The sequence below is a fragment of the Ambystoma mexicanum genome, chromosome 7q (genome assembly GCF_040938575.1).
Source record: "Ambystoma mexicanum isolate Mex_15411 chromosome 7q, UKY_AmexF1_1, whole genome shotgun sequence".
NCBI classification, from domain to species: domain Eukaryota; kingdom Metazoa; phylum Chordata; class Amphibia; order Caudata; family Ambystomatidae; genus Ambystoma; species Ambystoma mexicanum.
In genome coordinates, this window is record NC_090941.1 from 602,053,027 (window position 1) to 602,069,739 (window position 16,713).

At 49.2% G+C, this 16,713-nt stretch overlaps 1 protein-coding gene across 1 annotated transcript in view; it reads right to left on the minus strand.

Moving 5' to 3' along the window:
- Positions 1-16,713, minus strand: part of ALG5 (ALG5 dolichyl-phosphate beta-glucosyltransferase) — a 275,306-nt gene that overhangs the window by 135,760 nt on the left and 122,833 nt on the right. The gene's annotated exons all lie outside the window — the stretch shown is intronic.

Below are 16,713 nucleotides of genomic sequence, written 5' to 3' on the forward strand. Positions count from 1 at the left end.
AGCCTCCCCAACCAGGAGATCCGCAAGTTCCACCATTTAAGGAGGTCTTTTTTGATTCTTTGCAGGAGTGGGGGGTAGTTTGCTGCATACCATCCTCGTAGAGCCGGAGTGATTCTCACCCCCCAGGTACGTAATTCCCCCCAGCCGCCAGGCAAAGGGCATCGTCCCCTTTAACTCCTCCCTCTCTTCCCTTGCCAATGTCAGGTCCATCAATTCGGACTTGTGCATGTTAATGCGAAATCCGGATGCTTCCCCAAAGTCTTCTAGTAGTAGCCTGCATTGCATACTCGACTCTATGGGATTGGTCAGGGCAAGCAACATGTCATCCGCGAAGGCCGCCACCTTATGCTGCCTACCCCCAAACGGTATTCCCGAATCGCCTGCAGGAGGGGCTCCAAGTAAACCGCATATAGCAGGGGCGATAGGGAACATCCCTGTTTTGTACCTCTTTGGAGTTGGAATGATCTAGAAAAAGTCCCATTAACCACCACCCTCGCTCGCGGGCCCTCATAGTTCGCCTTGACCATCTGTAAATAAGCGCCTCCTAACCCCATTTTTTCCATGGTTTTGAAAAGGAAGGACCACTCCACCCGGTCGAACGCTTTTTCAGCATCTAAGGACAGAAGTACTGCCGGGGTACGAGTCTTTTCCGCCTTTTCCACCAGATGGGCCACCCTTCTAATATTGTCTGTCTGCCTCCCCTTCACGAATCCCGCCTGATCCTGATGGATCAGATCTGGGAGAAGCCCCTCGAGCCTATTCGCCAGGATCTTAGTGTAGATTTTTGCGTCTATGTTAATAAGTGCTATTGGCCTATAGGAGGATCTTACGAGAGGATCCTTGCCCTCTTTCAGAATCTGAGAAATCTTGGCTTCTTTCATGGACGGGGTGATTTGCCCACTACCTAAAAAAGAGTTGAAAAGGTAGGCCAACTGTGGAACCAGCACTCCTGCAAAGGTCTTATAAAAGGATGCAGAGTACCCATCAGGGCCAGGGGCCTTACCTGCGGGCAGCTTCCGAATAACCCCCCTCACTTCCTCCTCCGTTATCTTTTGTTGTAAACCAGTCTGGGCGTCCCCCTCAATTTTGCGCAGGTTAACCCTTTCCAGGAATTTCTCCTGGGCCTGGCCGCAGGAGTGCTGTGAATCATACAAGGTCTCGTAAAATTCAGCCATGGCCTCTTGGATATCTTCTATTAGAGTAACCCTTTCCCCCTATCTGAGTTTAAGGCCGTGATTGTGTTTCTAGAGGCAGCTCCCCGAAGGAGGCAAACCAGCAGGACGTCCGCCTTATTCCCTCTTGCATAAACTTTTTGCCTCACGAAAAGCAGGGCCCCCTCTGTTTTTTTGGTCAGAAGGATCCCCAATTGTCCTACTGCCCTCCTGTAGTCCGTCTGGTTAGTCCTGCTGGGGTTCGCCGCTACCCTGCCTCTCGCTTCCTCAACTTCCGCTTCTAGGTGGGACTCCAAGGCCTGTAGCTGTTTCTGTCTCTGTGCCTTAACTGCTATAATTTCCCCTCTCAATGTGGCCTTAAACGCGTCCCATCTTATATCCTCACCCGTGTCCCCTCTCTTGTTGTTATCAAAGAACTCTCTCATCTTACCCTCTATCTCTTCCCTTACCAAAGGGTCCCTTAGCAGGTGTTCCGGGTATTTCCAACCCCACAGCCCCCTCCTCCTCTTTCCCAGTTCCAGCTGCATTGACAATATTTTATGATCTGCTATTCCCATGGGCCCAACCTCTATCTCTTTGACCTTATCCACCAGATTGGCCGAGATCCAGATGTAGTCAATTCTGGACTGGGGCCCATGAACTTCGGAAAGGAATGTGCAGCCCTCCTCGTCCCCTTTCAATTCCCTCCAGACATCCCTCAACCCTACGCTCTCCACTTTGTCCCGGAGTTCCACCGAGGCTATCGCCCCTCCCCCACGGCTTTTAGTCCCTCCTGACCTGTCTTTAACCTTGTCCCATGCTATATTCGGGTCCCCCATTATGATTATCTGGCCTCTTGCCCAGTCACCTATTTTCCCCATGAGGTCGCAGAGGAAGGAGTCCTGCCCTGTGTTGGGCGCATAAATCACCCCTATTGTATACATCTCCTCTGCAATTGTGCCTTTTACCATAACAAACCTACCCTCCTTGTCCTTTAGGGTGTCTTCCAAGCGGAAGTTCACCATGCCCCTGATGGCCAGCGCCACCCCCCCCGCGATTTTGTGGGACCAGACGCCTGAAACAAATGATCAAACCCTCTCAACCTTAAGCGACACTGATCCTTGCGAAGCAGATGCGTCTCTTGTAATCCCAGAAAGTCCGGTTTTCCCTGCTTCGTAAATTGCTCCAGCTTTTTCCTTTTCAGCGGGGTATTGAGGCCCCTAACATAATGCGTTACCCACTTGAATTGTGATTAGACACTTGTCCCCGCCGTTCAAGTCCCCCCAGCAGCTCCCCACCCCCACTCATTTGCCCCATGTCTGTTACCCGGGTGCGTGGACCACTTCTAATTCGCCCCTCGGGCAGCACCTGAGGATCACCCCCCCCCCCTTTTCCCCCACCCCCTCCCAACCCCTAACGACCTTAAAACCTGGTCCACCCGCCTCCCCACCCCCAGGCTTCCTCGCCCTTGGTAATCCCATGATGTTTGCTCTTATCACCCTCTCTCCTCCTTGTGATCAAAAACAGCCTTTGTGTCCACCACCCCCTTAGATTATTCAAATACCCGATCAGTTCTCACCGCCGCTGGCTCCACATCACCTCCCTTCCCGGGGGGCATTCGCCACACGGGCCTCCTCCTTTTCCCCTCGCCGACCAGTGACCATTCCCATGGTCTGGTTCAGACACCACTTCCCGCCTCCAAAGAGCCACTCGGGCCCGCCACCCTCGATTCCCCTAACAGCTCTTGATCCAGCTCAAGTTGAAGTAGGTCCGCTCCTTCCTGCATCGTTGTTATCCGCTTCTGAGAACCAGCCCACTCGAAGACAAGTCCAAAAGGGAATGTCCACTTATATCTCATCCCCTTTTCTTTAAGCTTCAGGGTGAGGGGGCTCCATTGTCGCCTCTTGAGTAGGGTACTGCTGGCGAGATCCTGGTACAGTTCAATACGTTGGTCGTTAAAGGATATCGGCTCTTTGTCTAGCGGCCTTGAGTACTGCCTCTTTTTGAGCATATCTTGTAAAGGCCGCTAACACGTCCCGCAGCCTAGACTTCGGGTTCCTTTTGAGGAAGCCCACTCTGTGAACCGTGTCCAACTCGATCCGATCAGGTGAAGGGTCGCCCAGTAGCTCCGCAAAAATTCCTTGAACCGTTTCCTTCAGGTCCCTATCTTGCACCGTGTCCGGCAGGAGCTTCAACCTGATGTTGATCCGCCGAGACCTGTTTTCCATTCTTATTTCCAAGTTCTGCGTTGCCGTGTCGAGCCTCTCGATTGCTTCACTGTTCTCCGTGGCTTCTCTGCCTATCTCCTGCAGGCCTTTTTCGACTATGTCCGTTCTCTCCCCCAATTGACTCACTTCCTGCTTGATTTCGGCCAATGCCTGGTTGATGTCGGACCTCATTAATTGAAATTGCTCTTGAAAGGTTTTCCCCAAGGATGCTTGGAATGAAAGCAGCTCCCCGTGCAGATCCTGGCGTGAGATCTGTGCGGACGCTTCCGGGGTCTCAGCGTGCTCCTGCTCCATACTCCCCCCCCTCCCCCTCCCCCCCGTGTGGCCCTGTGTTCCTCGGCTGCGTCCTTGCTTGCCCAGAGGGCCATGATGGGGTCTGGGGTGTCCGCCTGCAACTGGCTGCTTTTATTGGCCTTGTTCTTGTTTTTAGCCACCATAATTGTGGCTTGGAGACAGGAAGGTCCCCTTTGATCCTGCCCGTGCCTCCCCAGGGAGTTACTACTGACCAGGCCTGAATTCCTTGCCTCACTGTTCCTGACCAGGCCTGAATCCCCGGCCTTGCAGTTGCCCTAGGGCCTGTTGGGGTTGCGTGTAGTAGGACAGTACCTCAATGAGGCCGCGCGGGGAGCCAACGCCAGCCCAGCAACCTAGCATAAATGTCACCCGGGCCCCGCTCCCCTCGCCGCTCACCGCACTGCTCTGGTAGTGTCTGCTTGCCGCCCAGGGCTGCACTCCGCTTCACGGGCCGGCGTTCCTGCCCGGAGCTCGCCGCTGCTCCAAAGGACTTGCGTGGGCCCCCCGGCGTGCGCCCGGCTCTCGCGGAACTCCGATCCGAGGCTCTGCCGCCGGGCCGATAGCAACTCCGCCGGTGTGTCCCGAGGGTGCCTCCTTTCCCGGGGTCTCCTCCCCAGCTCAGCCAGCCGCGCCCGCCCGATGGTCGGCGGGAGTGCCCGCTGTGCGGCCAAGAGCACGTCCGCTCCACCCGAGGCCGCAATGAAGGGGGAATTACCGCCCCACCAACCTTGGAATAGGGCGGTAATTCCCCTTTCCTCCAAGGCGGTGCTGGTAATTTACCGGCATGGACCAAGGTGCTAACAGCACCTTGGTCCACCGCCTACCGTGTAATGAGGCCCATAGTAAGTACATAATACTTATGCTGCTACGTTATAAAGCAGATGGTACAAAAATAACTGCAAGCTGACTGGATTCACACACGGTCAAGAAAACCTTTAAAACAGTAGGTATAATCTACCATGCAGGAGCCACAACCAATGCAGGTCACTACACTGCATACATTAAAAAGAAATGTGGACGGTGGAATGTAATGATACCACCATTACTCTAAAGCAGAGATTACCAGCTAATCTTACAAATGTGTATTTAATCTTCTTGAAGCCAAAGTTTAATAACTAATGAGTACTTCTACATTACCAAAAAATGAAGTGAAAAAGTACAAACAGTTAGAATACGCCATCAGGTATCTAACTGCCCAACACTGTATAACAAGGACAAAGATAAATGAATATCGCAGAACCGTAACAATAAATGCACAGTTAGAATACGCCAACAAGTATCTAACTGTTGTTAAAAATCAGCAACAAGGCAACAAACATAACATTAAGCAGAAAGAACAAGAAAAAAACAAATAGTTTGTAGCATAGTATATTAAGGATTTTTTAAATCCGACAAGGATTTTTTTCCCCCAGACCCAAGGATTAGAAAAACAAACACAGAAACTGAGCGCAATGCACAGTTCACTGGTTTGTGAACTAAATATGAGGGTAAAAAAAAAAATTAACCGTCTATTATACTTTGTAAAAAATCTTTATAAAATGCAAATACTAGCATGCTTTTTTCTTTTATAACAGAAATTTAAAAAAGCTACTTTCGACAAGTCATGTAACATATGTATGGATTCTGAACAAATTAAACAGTAGGTATAATAGTCATTTTTTACATATGCGAATGTACACGGCTATTCTATGGCAATAATATGGTACAGAGCCTGCAGGCAGGCCTAGCATCTTTGATGAATAACCTACCACCTACACCTACAGCCAATCAAGCAAGACTATAGGTCCTACCCAGAACCATCACTCCATATTAAAGCCATGCTGCTTCTATTTTCACTACACTAAGTGTACTTTTCGGTGCATGCTCTGCAGCCATGCAGCCAAGACACTACAACGTGCACACACCCACCGCACCACACCCATGTTCACTTATAACCTCACTGCTTATGACTTCAGTGTTGGGTGCATGCCCTTTGGCCATTCACCCAAGCCTCTGGGTGCTACCCAGAACCCCCAAAGTATATCACAACCATTGTGGCATATAATTTCAGTACGTATAAAGTTGGTTTAGGGAGCAGGGCCTTCGGCCACGCTCTCAAAACGATACGCCCTCACCACAACCACCTGAGTAATGTTTCATAGTAAGAGTGTACCTATACCTGTGATATGCTGCAGTAGATGTGGCCACAGTTTACAGACTTGGCTGTAAATCCATAGATTTCTCAATGTATGGCTATGCAGCATATAAAATCCATAGTGGGTTACATCTGCAGTGCTTATAACTTTGTTCTTGGCTGCATGCCCTTCGGCCGTGCACCAAATACTCTACATCTAGGCCATAACTACCACACCGTAGCATACCCATTGTGCTTTTAACAACACTACGTATGAATGTGCTGTTGGGTGCATGGCCTTTGGCCATATTCATACATATATGTATGAATCGATTATGCTGCAGTGGTTGTGGGTAAAGTGTACACACTTGGGTGCAAGGCATACAGCCTGCAGCCATACATCGAAAAGTCTATGTCTTGCCCACAACTACAGTAGTATGTAAAACCCATGTTGGCTGATAAGTCAAGAATGCAGGGCCTCCCCACAACCACCTGAGTGATGTACTAAAGTACGGGTGTGTCTATACATGTATATACAGCAGTGGATGTGGCGTGAGTATAGACTCTTACCTGTATGTCCATAGATATTGCAATGTATGGGTGTGCAGTACCTTATTACTCTGATGCTTACAACTTTGTTTTTGGGTGCATGGCCTTCGGCCATGCACCCAAATCTGTGCACACTCTCCACAACCATCTAACCCATTACCAATACTACAAGTGTATCCATGGGTGTGACATGCTGCGGTAGTTGTGGCCAGGGCCTACAGTCTTGGAAGTATGGCCTTCGGCCTACGGCCATGCACCCAAGACTCCAGGCCCTGACCACAACCACCACAACATATTACACCCATGCTCCCTTATACATGAGTAACACACCCATACAATGAAACATTATAGCTGTAGCATGTACTCATTTTGTACCCATGATTCAAGGCCCTGCCCACACCTACCAGATACATAATAGAATGTATGAGTGTGATGTATGAATGTGATATCCTGCACGGCTTGTGGGCAGGTTCTACAGTCTTTGCTGTGTGGCCTAAAGCCTGCAACCATGCACCCAAAACTGTACGTCGTGGCCAGAACCACCACACTATGTGAGATCCATGTAGGCTTGTAACTTTAGAGTTGACAAGTTTGTTCTCGGTTGCATGGACTGTACACACTCCCCATAACCATCTAATTGTTAAGCAATAATATACAACTGGTGTATCCCTTAGGTGTGTCATTCTGCGGTGGTTGTGGCCAGGGCCTACAGTCTTGGAGGTATGGCCTTCGGCCTACGGTCATGCATCCAAGACTCTAGGCCCTGGCCACAACCACCGCAGCATGACACGCCCAAGGCGGGGTACTAATAAACAGCATACCCATTGGGAAAAGTAATGTAATAGCGATATGTAGTCAATTGCAATGTTTGCTAACACCACGTGTGTCTTTAGAACAGTTTCAAGGTGCCTTTGCACAGCACTGACTGCACCCATGGCGGCGTACTAATCAACAGCACAACCCTAGGAAAAAATAATGTAATAACGATATATACTCAATTTCAATGTTCGCTAACATCACGCGTTTCCTTAGAACAGTTTCAACGTGCCTTTCCACAGCAATGTGTGAAATACGACCCTTATTAAACCCCGCATTTTCTGTAGGTGCAAACATTTAGAACAAGGCGAGCATATAAAATACATCATTAACACCTACCGCCTAAACAAATACAGTTTTTCACCCATCTGTTAGTCTACGAACCTCCCCAAGCACTATGACACAGCAAAATAGTTTTCGAAATAGCATGTTCTCGCTGCGCTGCCGGCGGATCCAAGATGCCGGGCGCATCCAAACAATCTGACGCAGAACACGTCTCACTGCAGCCAATCGGCAGACACGTTGCGTGTCCGCGTCCATGACGGCGGCCCCTTAGCCAATCGGTATCTTGTCCGCTGAGCGAACAGGGAAGTGTGACCACGGAGCGGACATAGATATCACACATTTTTTACTTTTTGGTCGTTTTAAAGAAAAGTACTGCAGATTGTCACCAAATTTACAAAAGCAAACTTTCGGGACCAAGCCCCTGCCGCAAATTTGGTGAAAATCTGTCCAGCGGCCTGTAGCCGTGCACAAAGTTTTTCCTCCATTCAGTCTATGGGAAAACACTTTTGGGACCCCCCCCCCCCCGGACGAATCCTCACCAAACCTTGCAAAAAAAAATTCAGAGTGGCCCATATACTTTTTTTGCAAAGTTTAGTGAGGATTCGTCCAGGGGTAGCAAAGTTATAAACCGCTCAAAAAGTGGTCAAAAAGTGCTCTTACTATGGAAACAGCAACTTAACCATAACTACACGGCCACGGTACATTACTCACCATGATCGTATTTTTTCAAATGCTTGTATCTGCTTAGATTCAGATGCTTTGCACAGGCTGACATCTAGTGGAAGCTGCAAGTATTTCACATGACGTTTTCAAAGTTCAAAAAGGGACATTGACAGGGCATTTATTTATTTTTACATTTATAGAGCGCATCAAACCCTCAGGCATCAGGGAATACATGTTTCTCTTAGTGCTTCGGTTATGGTTATGGCAGAGCTACACCACATGGTATGGGGGCTATTGCCAAGGTACAGGTAAAAAAGTATTAGTCAGATCCAGTGGTTGCAAATAAGTAAGATACAAGTGCAGCGGGGGCTGCAAAAAGTCAGATCCATTAGTTGCATATAGGTACAATGCAAATGCAGCGCAGGCTGCAAAAAGTCAGATCCATTAGTTGCATATGAGTAAAATGCAAGCATGGCGTAGGGTGCAAAAAGTCAAATCCAGTAGTTGCATATAGGAAAAATGCAAGCATGGCGTAGGGTGCAAAAAGTCAAATCCAGTAGTTGCATATAGGTACAATGCAAATGCAGCGCAGGCTGCAAAAAGTCAGATCCATTAGTTGCATATGAGTAAAATGCAAGCAGAGCATAGGCTATGGGAAGTCACATCCAGTAGTTGCATACAGGTAAAAGGCAAATGCAGCGCAGGGTGTAAAAAGTCAAATCCATTAGCTGCATATAGGTAAAACGCAAACGCAGTGTAGGCTACAGGGAGTCACATCCAGTAGTTGCATATAAGTAAAATGCAAATGCAACGCAGGCTACAAAGAGTCACAAGACATTGAAGTAAGACAGTGCATCCCTGCAAGAACGTATACATGATGTAGATTACATATTAATTTGAGGGATACGGAATGGGCATTGCGAGGGTGCTAGACCGAGTCAGGTAAGAGTAATTACACTAGGGTGGGCACGTAGTAGCAATGCCATCTCAAGTAAGGAGCATCGCATAGCATGTGTTCGAGAACCGAATTGCAGGTAGGAGACAGGTGGGTGGTGGAGGGGAAAGAAGGTGGAGGATGAGCGTGCTGAGGGTTAGATATGATGCCTTTGGTAAATATGGGATACCAAAGCTTGGGCTGGTCGGCTACCAAGGTGAAAGTAGGACTATCACGGGAAGGCAGATTGCAGGGTATGGAAGGAGAGTGGGAGAACACACAGAAAAAGGGTACCAGCACAGAGGGGGTACAAAGGGGGATTCGCTTACCTTAAGCTACATCCGGTTTCACTGCCTACAGAACTGACCAGTGGTATTTTCCAGTATGCAGTGGAGGGGAAGGAATTACAGGTGGCAGGAGCTGACACGATGTGGGCTAGGTTACTGAGGAAGAGAAATACCGGAGCCCTATGGGGGAGACGTAATAGAGGTGCATGGTGAGCGGGACGGAGGTACTGATCTCCTTACCTTCTGCATGTAATGGTTTGTGTGGTGCCAAAAGGTAGCAACGTGCAGGGTTCCCGGAAAAAAGTACTCATGGTCATGAAAGGTGCAATGGTAATAAACAAACGTTGGCAGATGGTGTTTTACTCTGAAGCGCTGTACGTGAATGAACAAGCCCAGACAGCGGTCATCTGCCTTTTGTGTCAGCCTTTGGTGTCGGTTCCTCGCGGCTTCGTCTGGCAGCAAGATGTTTCCCCAACACATACGAGGTGGGCTGGCCAATTGGTAGGCTCGATCAGGGGAGGTGCCAGGAAGGTAGTCCTGTGTAGAATCAGGGGTGCAGCAGCGGCCATTACAGTATGAAGATCCCGCTCAGACACATAGAGTGATGATGGGGAAATGCAGCCCTGGTGGATATAGGCCTGCACTGCTCTCTGGGGGCACCAGGAATGTAATGGGCCAAGACAGAGGTCAACTGCCTTTTGTGTCAGCCTTTGTTGTCGGTTCCTCGTGGCTTAGCCTGGCGGCGAGATGTTTCCCCAACACATATGGGGCGGGCTGGCCCATCGGCAGGCTTGATCAGGGTAGGTGCCAGGAAGGTAGTCCTGTGTAGAATCAGGGGTGCGGCGGCTGCGATTACAGTGTGGAGCTCCAGGTCAGACACACATATGGAGTGAAGGGGCAGTGCGGCCCTGGTGGATATAGGCCTGCACTGCTCTCCGGGGGCATCTGGAATGGAATAGGCCCAGACAGGGGTCAGCTGCCTTTTGTGTCGGCCTTCAGTGTGAGTTCCTCTCATCTTCACTGGCGGCATTACTGTAATACTATCCCTAGTGTGACGTACCCTGTACCCATGATCCCTCACGCGTTGAGGTCTCTCAGATTATTTGTTTCTGACAAGAGGGAGTGTAAATTGTAAGAGTGAAATTTAAGTAAAGATCATGAGGTGTAAAGGATCTATGCCTTTTTCCCCAGGCACCTTATACTCCAAGAGGAGAGGAAGGGCGTACACATGTGAATCTAAGCAGATACAAGCATCGGTAATAAGATTACGGCGAGTAAATGTATCCCATCTGAGGCTTTTGGATCGGCTTAGAATAACATGCTTTGCATAGATTAGCGAGCAGTACTAGTAGAAGGGGGTGGGTTATTAGAAGGTAATACTGCAAAGAGATGTTTCAGCACGGCTTGCCCCACCTATGCATCACCCCTAGAATGTGTGTCCAGACAGTAATGTTGGGTGAATGTGTGTACTGAACTATAAGTGGCAGCCTTGAAAATGGCATCTAGAGGCACGTTTGCTATGAATGCTAAAGTTGCCCCAGTGCCTCGAGTAGAGTGTGCTCTGGGCTTAAAAGGCCTCATTACGAGGTTGGAGGTAGCCTAGCCTTTTATACCGGCATGGCTACCCCCAAACTCGGGTCCGGCTCCGGGTCCCGGGAAAGGGGAATTACCGGGCCCTTCCGACCTCGTCGGGCTCGGTAATTCCCCTTGCGCAGGTCCCGGAGCCAGTACGTCCCCATTCCCATTTGAGCCCCCATAGAGCTCAATGGGAATGGGGAGGATGGTAGCAGCGGTACTGTGCATAATGGTACCGTTGCTACCATCCTGTTCTTCTCGCGGGTGCTGCTCGGCATGCCTGGTCTGACCAGGCGTGCAGAGCGGCACCCGCAACCAGAACTCGTAATGTGGCGGTATGGTCACAACGGCGCCAGTAGCACTACCGGCGCTGTTGTTGCCTTACCGCCACAATCGTAATGAGGCCCAATGTTCTCTTGGCAAGAGAGTAACAGAGTTGGATGCAGTTGACAATCCATTTAGAAATCGTTGCCTTAGAGATAGGATCCCCCTCTCTTCCAGTGGCTACAGACACAAAGAAACAATCTGTTTTCCCGATTGATTTGTCTTTTGAAGGTAGAACATGACAGCTCCGTTTATACCTAGTGTATGTAGACGGAATAGGATGAAATGTCTGAATAAAAATTACTGACCCCACCAAAAGACCTAAAACACACACCACGAAAAGTTCTAACTACCAAAAGTTCAAACTTTTTGTGTTATGTGTTTAGGTGGGGTCGGTATGAAAAATATATATTAAAAAAAGGCTGCAGGGGTTTGGGGGGGGGGGTGTCTCCCGCAACACCCCGCTCACTATAGTGAGCAGGGGTTGCGGAGGACACCCTACCCAGCCCACCGCCAGAACAATATAAAAAAAAAAAAAGCTGGAGTTTTATATACAGTATAGTGCATGGGGTGTTGCGGGGGACAACCCCCGCAGCTCACCCAAGCAAAAGAAAAAAAAATCATAAAAAGGGGTTTCCCTTGCAACACCTCACTCATTATACTGTACAGTATAGTGGGCGGGGGTTGTGGGGGATACCTCCCGCAGTCCACCTGAGCAAAAGAAGAAAAAAAAAAAAAAAAAAAAAAAAAAAGACCCTGTGGCGCCAGTTCCCGATCACGGAAGTGAAAGGGAACCGGCGCTGCAGGGACACAGCGTGTCTGAAGGAAAGGTAAGTAGGGGGTGGGTGTGTGGTGGGAGTGTGTTGGGGGTGTGAATGAGGGTGTGGTGAGGGGGTGTGTTTGAATCTGTGTGATTTGTAATGGAAATGTTTGCATGTGAAATGTACGAACATTTTGTATTGCATACATTTCCCATGCGAACATTTCCATTGTGGGTAATTTACCCGCAGACAAATCACGTAGATTTCTTTCTGCTGAGTTTGTTGGGTTTTGGGAAAACGTAGGAAGCTCTGTAGTTTGATTCACATGGAATTTTGATACAAACTTTAGTGGAAATCTAGGATGTGTGCGTAGCACCACTTTGTCTTTGTGTACAATTACAGAGTGGTCTTGTAATGACAGAGCTTGTAGTTCACTAACCCTTCTGATTGAGGTAACAGCTATAAGGAAGGCTGTTTTGTATGCAAGATGTTTAAGGCTGGCTTTGTGCATCGGCTCGAAGGAGGCCCCCATGAGCCTTGTGAATTAGACATTCAAGTTCCAGCTGGGAGTAGGATTAGAGACTGGAGGGCACCATTTTTTTATGCCTTTGACTAAAGCCTTAACTACGGGCAGTTTCCACCATGAAATTGTATTCTGAGATGTGGTATTAGCAGAGAGAGCCACCAGGTGTACTTTGAGTGAGTTAAAGACTAACCCGGAGTCAAGTAGGTAGAGCAGGTGGTTGACTAGATTAGTGGGTGAATAGTCAGTTGGATTGAGAGACTGTGTGCTGCACAATGACACAAAGCGTCTCCATTTGTTAAAATAGCAGTGCCTTGTGTTATGCTTGAGTGCCTCCTTGAATATTTCCATGCACCTTTGGTCTAGGTTAAAGTGACCAAATTCTATGACCTCAGGAGCCAAGCTGCTAAATTCAGCTACTGAGGGCCTGGGTGCAGCGTTGTTCCCGAATCCAGGGTCAGCAGGTTGTCTGTGCAAGGTAGTTTCATTTGGGAACACTGGGACATCATTCGTAGGTGTGAGAGTCAGGTCTGGCGGGCCCACATTGGAGCCATTGGGATCAGTGTTACTTGTTTGCAGTGTAGCTTGTGGACTATTATGTTGAGCAGAGGTGTCATGGGAAAAGCGTATGCAAATTTCCCTGACCAGTTCATCATGAGTGCATTCCCCTTGGATCCTTTCTGGGGAAACCTGGATGCGTAATCTTGACATTGCGCATTTTCCAGAGTTGCAAAGAGGTCCATCTCTGGTAACCCCCAGTTTCAGAAGACATTGTTTAGCATGTCTGTGTTTAGTTGCCATTCGTGCTCAGAGGGTAGCATTGTACTCCTGTTAAGTACGTCTGCCAGAGAATTGAGTTCCCCTGGAACATGTTGTGTCACTAGGACCATGTTGTGATGTAGTGCCCATCGCCGGACGTTCTGGGCTAGTTTGGACAGCCCTTGAGAATGTGTACCCCCTGTTTATTTACATAAAACAGGGCCATGGTACTGTCCGTCAGGACTAGGTCTGTCTTGTGCACTAGCTGATTCTTGAAGGCTTGAAGTGCTTTGATAATCGCTAGTAGTTCGAGAAGGTTGATGTGCTTCTTGGTTAGCGCCTGTGTCCACAGGCCGTGAGCAGCGTGATGCACCCCACCCAGTCATAAATGCGTCTGTCGTGAGAGTGGCCTTGATCGCTGGTGTGTGGAAAGGCTGTCCTTTTATCAAATTGTCTCTGTTCCACCACAGTAGCGATTGAACCAGAGGTTGCAAAACCACCATTAGATTGTCCCACAACCTGCTTGCTTGCCACTAGCCATTCTTGCATTGGATGAATGCGCAGCCTGGTGTGAGGCAGTAGGCAGATGCAGGAAGCCATCATTCCCAGCAGGTGCATTGCCTTTCGTAAGGCCACCCGATGACCGGCTACGTAGCGAGGTGTTCGAAACAGGATGTTTTGGACCCTCTCTTTTCAGAGGTTAGGCTAGTCGGACGTCTGTTTTGATTAGTGCCCCCAGAAATTGCTTTTCTTAGCTCGGCACTAGACTTCACTTTTTTTCGTTTCTGAAAATATGAGAGTATGCATCTTTCATGTACAATGTAGCCATGTAATCTCCTATCCTTGATAGTGGGATGACTTCCTGCAGCGCGGTCATCCTGAATTTTTCTAGGTTTGACATAGATGTTTGCAAGGCGCAGGTCCAGCACTGGGCGCATTGTTACATCTTTCTTTGGAAGAAGGAAGTTCACGTAGGGCATCAGCTCGATGGCTCCTTCCTGTAATAGGAATTGGATCTCCTCCTCGATGATGTGGAGGTGTTCGGAGGACATTTGCCCTACACCCGGTGGCGAGGTGTTTCGAGAAACTCCACCGAGTATCCTTTGGCCGCAGTAGCAAGGGCCCAGCTGTCTGACAATATTCCCTCCCATTGCTGGGCGCAGAGCATTATGCGACCCCTGACTGGGGACGCATTGGAGGGAACGTGGATTGGTATGTCATTTGGAGGCAGGGGCTGCTGCGCCCCTAGAGGCTGCAGCTCTGCCTCGTACTTTCCTGCAGCGAAACCCACGCTGCTGGTACTAGTAGGATGACTGAACATGCAGGCTGTAAAAAGGAGGCAGCAGACGTGCTTGCTCCTGCTTGGTCTTGGTTTCCTGGCCCTTGCACCCAAAAGGTATGGCTTGTGTTAAACGCTCCTCTAGGAATGAGGGGCTTGTTGAAGATTTGTCCACGGGTCTTGATTGTCTCCTGCTCGTTTGTTGCTGTCTCCAGCTGTTCGTTGACAGCTTTGCCATAGAGGAGACCCTCCTCTATGGGCATGTTGATTAAGGCTGCTTGTGTGTCTGGCTTAAATCCGGAGTCTCTGAGCCAGGAATGCCTTTTTAAGAGAGTATCCTCTGCACTAACCCTTCTGCTAGTGTCTGCGGAATCCAAGACATTTTTGATGATGTTTTGGGAAACCGGTTTGCCTTCAGTGTGCTAAGAGAGGCACGCAGCTCCACCTCACTGATGAGGCCCAACAAGGCTGAAACACGTGTATGGGATTGCTGTTGGTACTCTTGTTCAGAAAGGAATTGCCATAGCATTTCGGTGCTGGACTGCCCCTGTGGGTGGGACGAAGACTGATATGCAAATGGATATTTCCCATCTGTGAAAGGTACAGTGAGCAAAAAGCAGATGGCTGCAAACTCTCAAAGTGGTTACAAATTACTGAACATGTTAGCATGCCCTGTTCTTTGGAGAGAGGGGCACCTGCTACCTTTTTTTCTATTTTTGGAAGGAACTTGGGGTTGGTTACTCATGAAGTCCACAAAGAATAACATTTTGCCCATGGTGTCTTCAAACTGTGATTGGGTCCAGGCGGCAGTAGACAAGATGGATCTTGGCGGCTCTGGGGTGACCTTGGGGGCCACAGGATATGGTTCAACCAGACAATATGCTCCAGGGGTGTCCTCAGGTTCCTAATGGAGCTTCTTGTGGAGGATGTAAGACACAGGTGAGGACTCCTCCTCATAACGTCCAGAGGCCTGTGTCTTGAGCAGAATGCTCCTTGTGTTGGTTTTTGGGGCAAAAGTGTGATTTATGCTTTTTCAGCAGTTGTATCCACCTCAGCAGCCAAGCAGTGGCTGTGAATGCCCTTTGCCGGAATATCTGCATGATCACCTCTTGGTAAGCACATAAACGGAACCACAGCGGGCATGGTCAGCATTAAGTCGATGGGCCGGGAGGCATCGTCGGATGGCTAGGGGGTATGTGCATGTACGCCAGCGTCGCCAGAGGCCTTCCTCATAGCAGCACGCTGCGATTGCCTTTCGATGCTCGGGACAGGCATGCGGGAACCATATTGTTCCACGGGAGTGTCCTCAAGCTCCGAATCAGAGTCTCGGCTGCCTCGGCCTTCATGGTCTGACTCAAAAATCTGGGCGGCTGTTTCCGGCTCCTACATGGCGTATGTGGTTCACCGCTTGGTCCGGTGCTCGTTTAGGGTCTTGGGCATAAAAATCTTGCAAGCGACGCAATGGGATTTGAGAGGGTCACATGGTTGCAAACTATGCGTTTGTCGACCCTCTGGAACTTTCTGTTGCACATGGGACAGAACCGAAGGGGGGTTGCGCCATAGTGGAAGGCAGACGCAGTGGTAGCAGGACAAAGGTAGAAGGGGCAGGAAATGGGGGAATACATTTTGTAATGAAGAAGGATCAGTTCCCCAACTCTCCCTACTGGTTAGGCCGAAGCCCTGTGTAGGCTGAGCCCGTCAGCGGAACAGAACGTCTGTTTCTAAAGCTGGGATCAGCCATCAATATGTTCAAGGGAACCAGCCGTCTATTAGCGCGTTGAAATGCAAAACATAGAAGAGGTTTGGATGAGTTTTAACTCACAAAGTAGCTCAAGCTACAGACACTGCGAAAGAACAATGGCGGACTGAGGGACCTCGACGCGTGAGGGATCATGGGGTACATCACACTAGGGATAGTATTGCATTCATGCCTTGTCGACGTCCCTTTTTGAACTTCGAAAAGGTCATGTGCCATACTCTGCAACTTCCACTAGATGTCGGCCTATGCAAAAAGCATGTGATTCTAAGCAGATTCAGAGGACCCCTCTTTCCCCCCAAAACACAACTGAAAGGTGGGATGCCACTTTGTCCATAACAGCAATTACCAACAGGCAGCTCAATAACAGCTACCTCCCGGCTGCTAGTAAGTAGCTCACCAAATGCCATTTGCAG